This window comes from Ursus maritimus, unplaced genomic scaffold, assembly GCF_017311325.1.
Source record: "Ursus maritimus isolate PB19 unplaced genomic scaffold, ASM1731132v1 scaffold_5, whole genome shotgun sequence".
Lineage (NCBI taxonomy): Eukaryota > Metazoa > Chordata > Mammalia > Carnivora > Ursidae > Ursus > Ursus maritimus.
The window spans coordinates 47,462,655-47,480,554 of NW_024426663.1; the positions used below are offsets into that span (position 1 = coordinate 47,462,655).

Here is a 17,900-nt window from a genome sequence, read left to right on the forward strand (position 1 = left end):
AGGGAAAGAAAGCACTGAACTTCGTACTGTGTAAGGGTGCCATTGGGAAACAATATCCATGTCCCTTGCAATCACTCATTTAATTTGTGATTTTCCTATCGTCCTTAGAATATGGGATTCCTCTAGGCCCTGCTCATATAATCCTTTTAGGAAAAACTTCTGATATTTTGGAAAAGCTGTGGCTGATTCCTAAACTTTAAGAACAGTGTTACAGGAAGATTATTGCCTCTCTTTGGGTCTGAGCTGATGGGGATTGAAATGTTCCCTTCCTGACTCTAAGGGGTGGGAGAAGTGATGGAAAAGGTCGGTAACAATTGCTGTGAGTCAGTGCTATTCCCTTTGCTGGAACACCCCTGATGTAAGCCAGATAATATGCCTGGTTTGCAAGATTTAAGAATGGTAACTAGAGAAAGGGAAAATGTTCCTCCTGTAAACCCAGAAATTCTCTCGTTTTTCTTCCTTTTGCAAACCCTATACTTTCTGCTCCTAATTGAAAAATAATAATACAACTTAAGCATCAGCAGGATTTCTTGTGCTACGTGGTTATTTCTAAGTTCAGGCTTGCTGTCAGCTTCATGCAGGCCATGTTATTATCTCTAATTTGGTTGAATCACACTGCTAAAAGAGTCAGCAGACCTTATCTACTTCTGTACTTGATGCCTATTTCCTTGAGGATATGGATTGTATATTTGGATTTATCACTGTGGCTGAAACGCCTGGCATGTTGTAGGTGGACCATAAATGTTTGATACATTAAACCTCCTTAATTAAGCCATATTTTTTGCTACATAGATGCACAGTGACCATCTGGCCTCTACTTACTTTTTTATATATTTTTTAATTTCTTAAAGTAAACTCTAGGCCCATTGTGGGGCTTTGAATGGATGACCCCGAGATTGAGGGTCGCATGCTCTACTGACTGAGCCAGCCTGGTGTCCCTTCTGGCCTCTATTTAAATACCATGTTTTCAGGGAGTACTCCACCTCATGAAGCAACTTTTGGAAAACTTCACTTTAAAAAAGTTAAATTAAGCCCAAATCTGCCTCCTTGTAGTTTCTATAAGCTATTCTTAGTTCTGACCTTTTAAAATACAAGAATAAAGTTTTTTAAAATTCTGAAATAGTTTAATAGTCGACTTGAAGCACATGGATTTGTTTAGCTGTCAGCAAAGGCTGGATATTGCCACAGTAACAAGCAGTCCCCATGTCTCAGTGGCTGAATCAAACAACAGTTTATTTCTTGCTCCTGCTACTGTCCAGCAAGGGTCAGCAGGGCAGCTCTAGTCATCATTTCCCAGCAGGGACCTAGATGGATAGCCTAATACAAGTTTCGTCTTGACGCACCCATGTTGGCAAGAACATGTGGTGAGTTGCTCATAGACTCTTGAACTCCCATGCTGAAGTCGCAAAGATGACTTAGGTTCCCATTTCCCTGGCCAGAGCAAATCATTAATCCGTGTTCAACCTCAAAAGAATGGAGAGGGTGCAGTCTTACTGCGATCCTGTAAGACAGAGGTTAGAAATATTTAGAATATAGCTTTAGTATCTCTCCTCTATTTGAGGCGGGACTACTGGGATGGGACCTGGCTCCACCCACCCGAATTATGTGACTGGAAGCATGTAACTCGGCCCCTGTGCCCCAACTTTCTCATCTGCAAGGGTGGATAACAGTGACTACTTTGCGCATAATAAGTACTCAGTGCATGTTAATTACTATTACTCTGATTTTCATGACTGTTATGTTTGAAGGCAATTATCACATTCTCCTTAAAATTCTCTTTTTTAGCCTTATTGTTCCTAGCTTCTTTAGCCTTCCTGTATGTAAGCCTTTCACCCTTCTGATATCCTTTTCAAGTTATACTATATTTTATAAATGTTCTTTCAAAAATACAGTGCCTAGAACTGAACACAGTGCTCCAGATGGGATATGGCCATGACAAAATGTACTAGGTTAGTTCATTTCCTTGATTTATAGACAACATATGCTTCTGTAGTACGAGATTACACCTAATAATTCAGTATCCATGTGCTGCTATTGTCTCCATAGTATATTCTCTGTTATTCAAGTGTTCAGAAAGTTTTTCACGTCAGCTGCTATTAAGCAAGGCTGTCTCCATTCTCTACTGGTACAACTGAACTTAAAACCAAAAGTAAACAAACAAACATAAAACCTTTAACTATGGGATTTAATTTTTATTCCTTCTATAATATTTATCACCATCTTAGCTCATCTTTCTGTCACGATAATTTTGAACGTTAATTCTATGACATAGCGTCCCTCTCCCCAGCTTTGGACCATCCGCAGATTTGATAATAAGTACTCTTTTTGAGCACTTTCTGTGTACCTGATATCTATGTCTCTATCTAGATATAGATATATCATAGAACATGATTTTACAGATAAAGAAATTGAAGCTCATAGACTCTAAGTATTTAGCCCCAAATCACATTGATAGTATGTGGGGAGCCACAATTCAAACTGATTTTTCTGAGTCCAGAGTCCATTTTTTCCAGACAGGGAGGCTGCTGCTTTATTTAATTCAGTGAGCCTGACCACTGTGTCTGCTACTGACATGTTACTATCATGCAGGGCAAGGACAGAGCTTTCTGTCATGCTTCTAGAACCTTCCTTCATCTTGCCACCAACCATTATCCAGGACACTTGGAGAACAGTTGCTCAGCCTATGAAAACAGTTGCTGCAAGATCCTTATTTTTCCAAGTTGAATGCAGAGTTATTAAGAGGGATTTTAAAAACATGTCTCAATAAACTCACAATATGCTTTGTCTATAGCATATCTACTTATTGTCTCCCACCTTAAGGAAATGAGTTTAGTTAATAAATGAATAAATGACAAAGAAATTTCACGACAAAAGTGCATGGCAGAATAAAAGTAAAAAAGAAATGTCTCTGAGTGCCAAGTGCCAAGTTTGAAGTATGAGTTAGATGTTTATATTGTGGTTCTAGACTTACCTGTAAACACTTTGTTAAATTATGCAGCTAGATTTTTCTTATGCTAGACATTTATACTGCCCAAATCCTCCATGGTTGGGTCACACAATTTTTGTTTATAACGTTTGACAATAAGTGCATAAAAAAGCAATTTTAAATGAAAAGGAAATATTTTTCACCATTTCTCGAGATAGTTTTTCCTGCAGTGAAGAAATTACTAGCGGGAGAAGAATTATGATATATGGTCTGCCAAGAGCAAATGATACTACAAAGACTCTGTCATCCAGTGAAAACAAAGTAATGACATTATGATTACATGGGTCTATTGATAACTCCCTTTCAGGAGCCCTGGGTCATTTCTAGTTCCTTGCTTCCCACGTGAGCCACTTTTGTGCAAGATGTTTCCTTTGTGAAGTCAGTAGGGGTTCTGGGTGTCGGAGGAGAGCATTTGAAACAAGCGAGCTGTGGTGCTTACCTTTTTATCACTTGTCATGTGCTTTTTTGGTCCTGGGTGAAAAGTTTTCAAAGCGATCCAGAGAAAGTGAAGTTCTCTTCCTTATCCTGCATAAGGGAAGACAGGTGGAAATAGAATTCTAGGTTTATATAGGCCTCTCTAAATCATCAGAATGCCTGAGTGCATGTGAATTTTACAAAGCTGCTCTGACAAACGAAAGTTTGCCCTTAGGCTGGGAAAAAAGGCTCTTGCTTACCTGGCCCCCAGGCCACACTCGAATCTGGGACTGTATTTACTTACCCAAACTTGGAAGTGTTTGAAACCTTTCAGAACTTTGGTTTAGTTTGACAATAGGCATTTGAGGGACATAAAAAATGTGCCTTCCAAGTAATGCTGCGATTGGCAGTGTTCCCTCAAAGTAATGGCCCATGGAGACAGGGTTTTGCTGACGGCTCTTGTAAGTAATGTTTCTAAAATGGCCAAGGGACTGTCCGGGAGGCTTTTCTGTCAGTGATTTCTATAGCTGATTCTCTTGCTGATTAATTTCCACCAGGCGTTATCCCTACAGATAATGTTCCTGGGAGCCAGTGGATAAAGCTTACTAGGAGTAGGCAGTCTGGTTGTGGGGAATGCGGGCGGCTCAGCCCTCCAGTTTTGAGAAAAGGCAGACGTCCATTTAGGTGTGTAAGCACTTTTTTAAAAGCTAAAACTTCCAGGAAAACGTAATGTTAAAACTTACCTGTACTCTTCACCTGGACTTATATGGCATTCAAAAAACAGTTCTACTCCATCAGAAAACAATGAGATGAGGCAAACAAACAATAAAAAAATCAACAAACAAAAACTAACGCAACAGGGTAAAGCATTAGCAGGCTCGGCTTGGAGACCCAGCCTTTCACCAGCTAGACAACTTGGGCGAGTTACCTCCTTTCTCTCTCAGCCTTAGCGTCCTCCCTTCTAAAATGAAGGGGGTGGACCAGGTGGTCACCACAGCCATGGTTTATAAGCTTTTTTGATTATGCACCTCTAAGCAAAAGTTTTTTGAACATGGTCTGTCTCTATGTATATGTACACACATGGGCGTATATATAAATTACATGTACAATTTATGGACAGTTGACCTTTGAAAAAAGCAGGGGTTATGGTGCCAGCTCCCGTGCAGTCAAAAAACCATGTGTATGTACCTTTTGACTCCCTAGAACTCTAACGACTCATAGCCAGCTGTTGACCAGAAGCCTTACCGATAACCTAAAGTCGTTCAACACGTATTTTGTATGTTATATGTATTATGTACTGTATTCTTATGATAAAGTAAGCTAGAGAAAAAATGTTATTAAGAAAATTGTAAGGAAGAGAAAATATCTGTACAGTACTGCAGCTGTATTTACTGAAAAAAAAATCCATGTGTAAATGGACCAGCGCAATTCAAACCTGTATTGTTCAACGGTCAACTGTATTAGTACCTTATGACCATTCTACAATACAGAGAAAAGTATAAAGTAAAATATTATATATGCAAATATAGGTCCTTATACCTTAGTGGCTTGTCTTACCCACCAAGTTGGGTAAGTGCTTGTAAGTCTGTAATCTTCTAGATCAAAGCCATTAAAAGTCAGTGGTTCTAATACTATAGTCCTAAATGAATTCATTATCGGTTTGAGTTCTTAAGAGATACATGCTCTTTTTTAAAAAAAGGTTTGTTTATTTATTTATTTATTTATTTATTTGACAGAGAGAGAGAGAGAGATCGCAGAAGCAGGGGGAGCGGCAGGCAGAGGGAGAGGGAGAAGCAGGCTCCCTGCAGAGCTGGGACCCTGGGATCCTGACCTGAGCCAAGGGCAAGATGCTTAACAGCTGAGCCACCCAGGCACCCCATGCTCTTTTTTTTAAAAATTAATTTATTAATTTATTTATTTGAGAGAGAGAGAGGAGGGAGGAAGAGGGGCAGAGGGAAAGGGAGAGAGGGAATCCCAAGCAGACTCCCTGCTGAGTGTGGAGCCTGATGCAGGGCTCGATTTCATGACCCCAAGATCATGACCTGAGCCAAAATCAAGAGTCGGACACAACCCACTGAGCCACCCAGGCGCCCTGATATATGCTCTTTTACAGACCTGTTTCAAAGAGAAAATTCAAAACTGTTGAAGGCTTGTTCTAAGGCTACAGACCAAGTGTTGGGTAGTGCTCAGTATACTCTCTTTATATATGTGGGGTTGGGCCTGTGTGTGGATAGCAAGGGTCACCATAAATATGATGAGTCCCCAGATCTCCCTTGAACCCCTATTTTTTTCTCTACTTGTTTATTCAAAAACACTGATTAAGCATCAGCTATGTAGGTGCTTAATGAAAAACTAATTTTGAAGAAACAAAGATGAAACAAACAGATAAACAACAGGAAAACATAAATTGCATTTCCCTATAGTCTCCCATAGAAAATTGCCATTAATGCAATGGTGTGTTCTTCACATCTCTGTGGGTATGACACATGTGCTTTACATTCCAAAATGAAAGCGGGAATATACAGTATTGTCTGTTTAAAACTATTGTTTACCACTTGAATACATTTTCATCAACTTTATTTCTGAGAGCAGTTTTAGGTTCAGAGCAAAAATGAGTGAAAAGTATGGAGATTTCCCTTAATTCTCCTGCCCCCTCACCTCTGGAGCTTCCTCTCTTATCCACATCTTCCACCAGAGCGGCTCATTTGTTACCCTTGAGGAACCCTCACTGACCTATCTTCATCGTCCACAGGTAGCGCTCATTCTTGGTGCTGTTCATTCTGTGGATTTTGACAAATGCCTAAGGACATATATGCACCGTTAGAGTATCATACACAGGATTTTCACTGCCCTGAAAGTCCTTAGCTCTCCACCTATTCATCCCTCCCTTCCCTCTAACCCCTGGCAACTACAGTCTTTCTCTTGTCCCCACGGTTTTGGCCTTTTTCAGAATGTCATGTAGTTGGACTCCTACAGTACGCAGCTTTTTCAGACTGGCTTCTTTCACTTAGTAACGTGCATTTAATGTTCCTCCATGTCTTTTCATGGCTGGGTAGCTCATTTCTTTTGAGCCCTGAATAATATTCCAGTTTCTGGATGTAGAGTTTATTTAACCATTCACCTACTGGAGCATATTCTGGTTGCTTCTGAGTTTTGGCAATTGTGACTAAAGCTTCTATAAACATTTGGGTGCAGCTTTTTAGGTGGACATAAATTTTCAGTTCGCTCGTGTAAATACCAAGGTGTAGTGCAGTTGCTGGATGGGATGGTGAGAGTATATTTAGTTTTGTAAGGAATATCTAAACTGTCTTCCAAAGTAGCTGTACCATTTTGTATTCATTCCTACCAGCATTGAATGAGAGTTTCTGTTGCTCCACATCCTTGTCCGTGTTTGGTATTGTCACCGTTTTGGATTTTGGCCATTGTAATAATAGGTGTGTAGTGGTTTCTCATTGATGCTTCAGTTTGCAATGATCTGATGACATATGATGTGGAGCATTTTTTCATATACTTACTTGCCATCTGTGTATCTTCTTTAGTAAAGTGTCCAGGTCTTTGGCCCATTTTTTAATAGGTTTATTCATTTTCTTATTGTTGAGTTTTAAGAGTTCTTTGCAATATATTTTGGATAACAATCCTGTATCAGGTGTGTCTTTTGCAAATATTTTCTCCCAGTCTATGGGTTGTCTTCTCATTCTATTGACATTGTTTTTTGTAGAACAGAAGTTGTTTTTTTTTTTAAAGATTTTATTTATTTATTTATTTATTCATTTGTTTTTTAAAGATTTTATTTATTTATGTGACAGAGAGACAGCCAGCGAGAGGGGGAACACAGCAGGGGAGTGGGAGAGGAAGAAGCAGGCTCCCAGCGGAGGAGCCCGATGTGGGACTCGATCCCGGAACGCCAGGATCACGCCCTGAGCCGAAGGCAGATGCTTAACGACTGCGCTACCCAGGAGCCCCTAGAACGGAAGTTTTTAATTTTAATGAAGTTCAGCTTATCCATTATTTCTTTCATATGTTATGCCTTTGGTGGTGTAAGTTGTTGCCATATCCACCATCATCTGGGTTTTCTTCTATCTTCTAGGAGTTTTATAGTTTTGCATTCTACATTTGGATCTGTGGTCCATTTGAGTTGGTTTTTGTGAAGGGTTTAAAGTCTGTGTCAACATTCATTTTATTGCATGTGGATGTTCAATTGTTCCAGCATTATTTGTTGAAAAAGACTACCTTTGCTCCATCCTATTGCTTTTGCTTCTTTGTCAAAGATCAGTTGATTATATTCATATGGATCTATTTCTAGGGTCTCTATTCTGATCCATTATTCTGCTTGTGTATTCTTTTGCCAGTACCACATTGTCTTATTTTTTATTTTATTATTTTTTTAAGTGGGCTCCATGTCCATTGTGGCGCTCAAACTCACGACCCCAAGATCAAGAGTTGCGTGCTCTTCTTCTTCTTCTTTTTTTTTTTTTTGTCTAGATTATCAAATTTGTGGGCATAGTGTTTTTTATAATATTCTTTGTTATCCTTTTAATGTCAGTGGGATCTGTAGTGATGGCCCCGCTTCATTTCTTATACAGTTTGGGTCTTATCTCTTTTTTTTTCTTCGTTATTCTGGCTAGATGTTTATCAGTTTCATTGATCTTTTCAAAGAAACAGCTTTTGGTTTAATTTCCTTTATTGATTTCTTTTAATTTCCTTTCATTGATTTATGTTCTAATTTTTATTCTTTCTTTTCTTCTGCTAACTTTGAATTTAATTTGTCTTCTTTTTCTACTTCCGTAAGATGGAAGCTTAGATTATTGGTTTTAAGTGTTTTTTTTCTTTTTTAATCTACTCATTGAATGTTATAAATTTCCTTCTAATCTCTGCTTTAATTGCATCCCACAAATTTTGTTATGCTGTGTTTCATTTTTATTTAGCTCAAAATATTGAAAAATTTCTTTTGAGATTTCTTTAATGACCCATGTGTTGTTTGAAAGGTGTTGTTTAATCAAGTATTTTGTGATTTTCCTGCTATCTTTTCGTTACTGATTTATGGTTTAATTCTATTGTGGTGTGAGAGCAGACATTATATGATTTCTCATTTTTTAAATTTGTTAAGGTGTGTTTTATTGCTCAGAATGTGGTCTATCTTGGTGAATGTTCTATGTGAGTTTGAGAAGAACGTGTGTTCTGTTGTTAGATGAAGTAGTCTGTGGATATCAGTTATATCTAGCTGATTGATAGTGCTATCTAGTTCAGCTATGCCCTTATTGATTATCTGTCTGCTGGATCTGTCCCATTTTCCATAGAGGGGTGTTAAAGTCTCCAAGTATACTAATGGATTCATCTGTTTCTCCTTGCAGTTCTATTATTTCTTCCTCACATACTTTGATACTCTTTTTATAGGCATATATATGCTAAGAATTATTATGTCTTCTTGGAGCACTTACCCCTTTTTAATTATACCTGATAACTTTCCTACTTGGAAGTCTGCTCTTTCTGAAATTGATATAGCTATTCCTGCTTTCTTTTGATTAGTGTTAGATAGTATGTTTTTCTCTACCCATTTACTTTTGGTTCATGTGTGTCTTGTATGTTTATCTATCTATCTATTATTATTATTTGAGAAAAAGAGCATGAGTAGTGGGGAGGGGCAGAGGGAGAGGGAGAAGCAGACTCCCCATTGAGCAGGGAGCCTGACACAGGGCTCAATCTTGGGACCTGAGATCAGACCTGAGCCGAAGGTGATGCTTACCTGACTGAGTCACCCAGGTGCCTCATGGGGTTGTGTTTTTGATTCACTCTGACAATCTCTGTCTTCTAATTTGTGCATTTAGACTGCTGACATTCAAAGTGATTATTGATATAGTTGGACTCATATTTACTGTATTTGCTTGTGTTTTCTACTTGTTCCTTTCCCTTGTTCTTATTTTGTCTTCCATTCTTTTTCTGCCTTTTGTAGTTTTAAATGATCTATTTATATGATTCCATTTTTTCTCCTTTCTTAGCATATCAATTATACTTTTTTCCTTTTTCTAGTGGTTGTCCTAGAGTTTACAATATCCATTTATGACTAATCCAAGTGCAAGTACCATATAATAACAAAATATTCCCAATTCTTCCCTGCCCTGTCCCTTGTATTATTACTGTTACTCAATTCATTTATACATAAGCATATATAAACATATATAATTGAAAGCATTGTTGCTATTATAATTTTGAACAAACTGTTACATGTTAGATCAATTAAGAATAAGAAAAATTTAAGTTTTTATATTATCTTCACTTATCCTTTCTCCAGTGCTCTTTCTTTTTTTAAATGTAGATTCAAGTTTTCGACCCATATCATTTTTCTTCTCTCTGAAGAACTTTTAACATTTCTTGCAAGGCAGATGTACTGCCAACAAATTCTCTCAAGTTTTATTTGTCTGAGAAAGTCTTTATTTCTCCTTCCCTTTTTTGAAATTAGAGTTGACATACAATGTTACATCAGTTTCAAGGGTACTACAAAGTGATTCCACAAGACTGTATGTTATGCTGTGCTCACCAGAAGTGTAGCTCCCATCTGTCACTATACACACTATTACAGTACTATATTCCCTATGCTGTACCCTTTATCCCCATGATTTATTCATTCCATAACCGGAAGCCTGTATCTCCCACTTCCCCTCACCCATTTTGCCCCTTCTCTGACCCTTTTCCCCCCTGGCAACCATCAGTTTTTCTCTTTATTTTATTTTTTTAATTTTTTAAAAGATTTTATTTATTTATTTGACAGAGATAGAGACAGCCAGCGAGAGAGGGAACACAAGCAGGGGGAGTGGGAGAGGAAGAAGCAGGCTCATAGCGGAAGAGCCTGATGTGGGGCTCGATCCCATAACGCTGGGATCACACCCTGAGCCGAAGGCAGACGCTTAACCGCTGTGCCACCCAGGCGCCCCAGTTTTTTCTCTTTATTTATGGGTCTGTTTCTGCTTTCTGTTTGTTTGTTTCTTTGTTCATTTGTTTCTTAGATTCCACATGTAAGTGAAATCATGGCATTTGTTTTTTTCAGTCTGACTTACTTCACTTAGCATTATACCCTCTAATACCCTCTAGTTCCATCCATGTTATTGCAAATGGCAAGAGCTCATTCTTTTTTGTGGCAAGTAATATTCTGTATATATATCACGTCTTCCTTATTCATTCATCTACCGATGGACATGGGTTGCTTCCATATCTTGACTATTGTAAATAATGCTGCAATAAACATAGGGGTGCTCATATCTTTTCAGATTAGCGTTTTGTTTTCTTTGGGTAAATATGCAGTAGTAGAATTCCTGGATCAGCTGGTATTTCTATTTTTATTTTTTTGAGGAACTTCCATGTTGTCTTCAGTATGTTTTCTAGCCAGCATTAGTGGCTGCACCAATTTACATTCCCACCAACAATGTATGAAGATTCCTTTTTCTCCATATCCTCACCAATGCTTGTTTTATCTTTTTGATTCTAGCCATCCTGACAGGTATAAGTGATGTCTCACTGTGGTTTTGATTTGCATTTCCTTGATTATTAGTGACGTTGAGTGTCTTTTCATGTGTTCTCTTTCACTTTTGAAGGATATTTTGCAAGGTCAGAATTGTAGGTTTGTTTTTTTTTCCTCTCAACACTTTAAATATTTCAGTCTATTCCCGTCTTGCTTGTATGTCTTCTGAGAAAAAATCAGAGTAACTTTTATCTTTGCCTCTCTATAGGTGTTAGGTTAGGTGTTTGGTTTTTTTCCCTTTGTCATCTTCCAAGATTCTGTCTTTATCTCTGATTATCTGAAATATGAGTAGAATAAGTCTACAGTAGTAGAGGTACTTGGGGGAGGTACTTGATGTTCCTTGAGCTTGATGTTCCTTGAGCTTCTGTGATATGGTGTCTGACATTAATTCTCAGTCATCGTTGCTTTAAATATTGCTTCTGTTTTCTTTTCTCCTTCTGGTATTCCTATTATATATATGTTACATTTTTTGTAGTTGTCTCGCAGTTCTTTGATATCGTGTTCCATATTTTTCTGTCTTTTTTTTTGCTCAGTTTTGGAAGTTTCTATTGTTATAGCTTCCAATTCAGAGATTCTTTCTTCAGCTGTGTCTAGTCAACTAATGAGCCCACCAAAGGCATATTTCATTTCTATTACAATGTTTTTGATTTCTAGTATTTTTTTGATTCTTTGTTAGAATTCCCATCTCTCTGCTTATATTATCTATCTGTTCTTGAGTGTCATCTCCTTTTTCCATTGAAGCAAATTAATCAATTTTTTTCTAAATCCCTCATCTGATAATTCAAACATTCCTGCCATATCTGACTGGTTTTGATGTTTGTTTAGTCTCTTAAACCTGTGTTTTTTCCCTTTTCGTATCCCTTGTCATATTTTCTTGAAAGGTGGATACAATGAAATGGGTAATAGGAACTCCAATAAATAGACCTTTACTGATGTAGTAGTAAAGTGTGGATCAGAAGGGAAGCACTCTATAGTCCTATGGTTAGATCTTAGTCTTTTGGTGAGCCTGTGCCCTTGGACCGTGAGCTTCATCATGCTCATTCTTCCTCTGCCACCCCTTAGGTGGAAAAAGATGACTGGATGGGGATGGAGATGTGTATTTCCCTTCCTCTACATGGAAGGCTCAGTGGAGCTGGAGTTAGGTATTTTCCTTCTCTTGTGTGAAAGGCCAGAGGTGTGGTGTTGAGTGTATCCCCCTTTCCATCAGGTAGCTTAGATTCTGATAGCAAATTACGCTCTGGTAAAACAGTTGATCCTGAAGTCAGGCCTTGTTAAGAAGAATGGAATGTTCTGGGGGGCTGGGTGGCTCAGTTATTAAGCGTCTGCCTTCGGCCCAGGGTGTGATCCCGGCGTTCTGGGATCGAGCCCCACATCAGGCTCAACCACCGGGAGCCTGCTTCTTCCTCTACCACTCCCCCTGCTTGTGTTCCCTCTCTTGCTGGCTGTCTCTCTGTCAAATAAATAAATAAAATCTTTTTTTTGTTTTTTTTAAAGAAGGATGGAATGTTCTGGTGTATTTCAAAAATGGTTCCTTCACCCCTTCCCATTCCAAAAACAGGAGGGGATCTTTTTCTGATAGCTGCTTTGAGGACCTTGGAGAGCTCTTGGAGGTAATGAACACAAAACTGGGAGGGCCTCCCATGACTGGGCCCCTCTGGAGTTTTGAACTCTCAGGGTTGTCCACACTGAGCCTCCATCCATTGCTCCATCACAGTTTAGGTTTCCTACCATGGCACTGGCGCCTGTGGAATTGTTTGCTTGTGAGTTAGTGCTCATGTGAGTCATGATGCTCTCTATTTGCCTCTCTGTCTCTCCAATTCTGAGGGCAATGGTTTTCCATGTGACTTTACCTTTCTGCTAAGTCTAAGGGGAATTGTTGGTTTGTCAGTTTGTTCAGCTTTTTACTTGTTAGAGTGGAGTGGCAACTTATTAGCTCCTTACATGCTGACCTAGAAACACTAAAATTATTTTTTTTAAAACCTAAGTTATTATGGCATCTTTACAGAGCATCAAAGATTTTCCAAAATGTAATTTACAATGGCAATGTAGTACTCTGTTGTGATGTATCACAAATTTAATTACTAATTTCCTTTTTTTAAAATTTTATTTTTAAAGTAATTTCTACATCCAACATGGGGCTCGAACTCACAACCCCGAGATCAAGAGTCGCATGCTATACTATAGACTGAGCCAGCCAGGCACCCTGAATTGCTAATTTCATTTAAGTGGACATTTATATTTTAGCTTTCAGTTTTGGTTTCACTTTTACTTCCCTTTTTTTGCCATTGTAAATAAGGAGGTGATAGACCTTCTTCTAGCTAAATCATTGTATATATTCATTTCTTTATTGTTTGTCAGTGGAAGCTTCCTAGAAATGGTGGCATGTGGTGTGATTGTTTTCATGCTGCAGGATTACTGAGCATGGGATGGTTGCTTGCCATGTGGCACTTCAAGGGCAGGACTCTGGGTAAACCAGGGAACACTTCTGCATAAATCCTGTAAGAGGGAGGAGTGTAGCCTGGGCCACACTGCCCAACAGCAGATGAGATTAAGGGGCCACAAGAGCCAGGCAAGTGGGGATGAAGTAAAAGACATGGGAAGAAGATGATTTTAAATCTTAGCTGGAGATAAAAATGTAGAAAGAGAAAAGTGTCTTCTCTTTCTTTACCAAAGAAGTTCTCACCATAATCTACTGGAATTTTACTTTTCCTTGGCTTTTGGAGCACAGATATGAGGTTCATGGTGTGTTCTAATGAAAAGCTCCATTTACAGAGTACTTATTTTTGCAAGGCATTGTTACCTCCAATCCTTACAATCATTCTACAAAATAGGTATTAATATCTACACACTCTGGAAAAGAAACCGAATCCTGGCGAGGTGCCTTGACTTCCTGTAATCCTACAACAGGAAATGGACAAAGTCCAGATTTTAGCCTAAAGACTGTCTGATTGATTTTTATATACTATTTTGCTGTTCTTTTATATGGTGGCAGCTTGAGCATTGGTGCTGAATGGGGTCTAGTGCTAGAACTGGCTTGATGAAGAGGATTATCCAAAATAAAATGTCTACTAGGGAACCTTTCTGGAGAGTGAGTGGGCGGGGCTCACAGAATCAAAACAAGGAACCTGAATTTGATCCAGTCCAAAAGGTGAACACAGTGGCCGAAGCAGAAGACATTAGAAGCTATGAGGCCTAGAGGAAGGCCAGGAGATGGAGCAAGGGAAGGAAGAGTGGAGAGGCTCAGACAGTTTTCATGATATGCCCCAAGTGCCCTAAAGGTAATTTTTTGTGGATGCTGTGGCTTGCTGGTAGGTTGACCTGACTTAAAGGCACCTTTACTATCTGCTAAGGGCAGATCATATTCAAAGGAAGGTGGCAGATAGGGCTCAAACTGAGGTCTACAGGAGGTGTGGGACTCACCACTTTTCTAGACAGACTCTACTGAAAGCAAAACTATTTGGTTTATTTTCAAGAAGCTAGCCTATGTCCAAAGAGAAAAGATGCAGTGCTTATGTTGAGTTATAAGTGAGCTAGGGAGGGGCTGTTTTCTTCTTACTAATATCTTCACACCCTGTCACTTGGATAGAAATAAATAAAACCACTGAAATGAGAAGTTGTGGGATAAATGGATACTGTGTGAGAAAGAATAAAACTACAATTGATGAATAGTAGTATCTCAGAATTGGTAGGGAGGGAAAACCTTTCCAGAGATAGTTTTCTTCTGCACACCAAGCAAGAATCAGGAAGCCAGCCAGTGGTACTTAGGGGATGTTTAAGTGAGACTCTAGAGTGGGGTGCAGGGAGTTTGAAATGGCTGTAGGGGATTTGAAAGGAAGGCAATATCTGGCAATGCATGCTGTCAGCTAAGAGTTTGTAAATAAGGAATGAGATATCCCTCAATTGTCTACAACAGGAGTCTATAAAGGTCCAGATAATAAATATTTCAGGCTTTATGGGCTATAAGGTGTCCACCACAACTACCAAAGTCTGTGTAACAAAGCCATCCGTAGACAACATGTGAATGAGTGGGTGTGACTGTGTGTCAATAAAACTTTATTTACAGAAGTTAGGTGGTAGGCTGGATTTGTCCCAAGGGCAATTGTTTGCCAACTCTTGGTCTTGAATATAAGAGGAGCACAGGGGAGTGTGGGATGTGTTTGTGTGTGTGTGTGTGTGTGTGAGTGTGTGATTGTGTGTGTGTGTGTTGTTTGTATGTGCAATGTGCATTGGAGTGGCAGACGGGCACCCAGAAACTTAACTTTTCTTTTCCCTTTCTTTCTTTCCTTCTTTCTTTCTTCCTTCCTTTCTTTCTTTCTTTTTTCTAGAGGGGAGGGGGAGGGGAAAAGGGAGGGGGGAGGAGAGAACCTCAAGTAGACTCTGCACTGAGTGCAGAGCCCATCGCCCCCCATCTCTCAACCCTGATATCATGATCTGAGCGGAAAGTCAGTCTTAACCCACTGAGCCACCCAGGCGCCCCCCCCCCCCCCAGCAACTTTTCAATATGAAAAGATTCGAAAACTTGAAGTAGGTGTGATAACTAGGCAAGACAGTTTGGAAAGCTCAGAAACATCGGTCCTCTTTTTGGGATGTCTGAGATTGAAGGAGGAAATTAAAAATAAATACATACCTGACAATGAAGAGGAGAACACTGCAAGATATTTTAGAGAATCCCGATTTATGAAGCGGAGGCAAGGTTTTATAAAGAACAAAGACAGGGGAAGGGGGGAGGTTGCAGAGGCTAACCTGGAAATGACGAGAAAGAAACAAATACCGGAAGTCCGAACGATTAGGAAGAAGGAGGTCAGGCTGAAAATAAAGCTTTGCTGCCCTGCGAGAAAAAGGAGAGGTGTGAAGGCAGCCAACAGCTTGGAGCTGCAAAGGGGAGAGGAAGTGGTGGAAAATAGGTTTTCTTGGAGTTGTTAACAGAACGTGACAATGTTAAGTGAACGGGGAGAATGCTAGGATTGCTCACACGCAAGACATGTCAACAGATTAAAAATGGGGAGTTGGGAGAGCTGCAATAATGGGTTTATAAGTGTGTGCTTAGGAGATTTCAGAGAAAGGGTGTACTTGGGAGGGTGTGTAGTGCCTCCTGGAAGACGTGTGCTCGCGGCTCAGGAACCTTGACTTGCCGTGAGGAATTCAGCGGGGGCTGGCTCCCTTCGGGGCATGCAGCGAGAGTTGGGGGCTCTCCACTTGAGCGTTCATTCATTTCTTTTTTGCTGCATCCATTCATGGGCCCAACAGGTGCTCACTAAGAGTCCATCGTTAGCCTCTTCAGGGTCACCGCAATCAGAGATCCAGCAGGTACTCGAAGCAGTTTGCGGAAGAGGTGATAGCAGCTTCAAGATGAGCGCGCAGAGGAAGGGCGCTGGCCTCCCTCCTGCCAGGAGAGGGAGAAGGAAGGAAATTATTCATCGAAAAGATTTCTCCATCAAAAGGCAGACTCATCCTACTAGACTGTAGAATCTCAGAGCTAGGAGCAATTTCAAAGGTCATTTTCCCCTCTCACTTTATGAATAGGAAAACTGAGATCCCCCAAGATGGGAATAGGGATGAAAAATAAAAATTTTTGAGTGCTTTTTATATTCCAGGCACTGTTTTTTTAAACTGTGGTAAAATATACATAAGATAAAATTTACCATTTTAAAAACCATTTTGAATTTAATTTTTTAAATTTGAAGTATGGTTGACTTCTTTTATTCAAGTGTAGTTGACATTAACCATTTTAAAGTATAATTCCATTTACGCTGTTGTACAGACATTACCACTATCATGTTCCAGAACTTTTCCATGATCCCAAAAGGAAGCTCTGTACCCGTTAGCAGCCACTCCCCATCTCTCCCTCCCTCCAGCCCCTGGCAAGCACTAATCTGCTCTCCGTCTCTATAGATTTGCCTATTCTGGACATTCCATAGAAATGGAATCATACAATATGTGGCCTTTTTTTGTCTGGCTTCTTTCACTGAGTGTAATGTTTTCAAGGTTCATCATGTTGTAGCGTGCATTGGTATTTTATTCTTTTTTTAGGGCTGGATAACGTTCCATTGTATGCATATGCCACTTTTTTTTTCAAGTCCCTCCTGAACAGTTTTTTTAATTAATAGACTACTTTTTTGTGCAGTTTTAGTTTAAGAGAAAATGAACAGGAAGCACAGGTTTCCAACACACCCTCCTTACCCTCACCCTCCAATTTCCTCTATCACTGACATCTTGCATCAGTGTGGTATTTGGTTACCATTAATGGGCCAGTATTGATACTTTGTTATTAAGTCCGCAGTTTATATTAGGGTTCAGTCTTGGTTGTGTATATTCTGTGGCTTTTGACCAAAAGTACAGTAACATGTATCTGCCATTACAGTATCATACAGAATAGTTTCCCTGCCATAGCTGAATAAGACTTTTAAAACATTTATTAAGGAAGTATAGTTGATCTATAATGCTACATTAGTTTGAGGTGTAGTCTATTCCACATTTTGTTTTTCCATTCATCAGCGGATGTACATTTCGGTTGTTGCTACTTTTTGGCTGTTGTGAATACTGCTGTGCCAAGCATTTGTAAAAGCACTTTACATATATTAATTTAGTCTGTTCACAAAAACCCTTGGAGGGAGGTTCTGTAATTATGCTCATTTTATAGATAAGAAAAGAGAGATTAGGCCATTTTCCCCGGTTACACAGTTCTTCGGAGGGGGTTGAGGGGGAGCTGAGACCCAGATGTCCTGTTTCCCAGCCCACGCCCCCTCCGCCCTCCCCACTATCTCAGCTCTAAGGGCAGCACGCACCCCTCACTCTTACTGCTCCTCCTCAGTGTCCGCGACAGCGCACGGGCTCGGTGTCTATGGTATAAATTAAGTGAATTAAACCCCTCTGCTGAATAACATGTAGGAAACTAAAGGAAAACTAGAAGCAATTTCTAAGAAGTCACTCTCTTGTAATAGTAAATGTGTAAAACAACTGCCTCAGTCACAAGATCTTGCAAATAAT

At 39.5% G+C, this 17,900-nt stretch overlaps 1 long non-coding RNA gene across 1 annotated transcript; it reads right to left on the reverse strand.

Moving 5' to 3' along the window:
* Positions 1-1,114: 1,114 nt before the first annotated feature.
* Positions 1,115-15,606, reverse strand: LOC103663688. Its single transcript, XR_568842.1, has 3 exons — positions 15,541-15,606; positions 3,426-3,511; positions 1,115-1,501 (listed from the first exon to the last, which is right to left on the reverse strand). It is a non-coding gene; the product is annotated as an uncharacterized LOC103663688 (long non-coding RNA).
* Between the last annotated feature and the right edge of the window lie 2,294 nt (positions 15,607-17,900).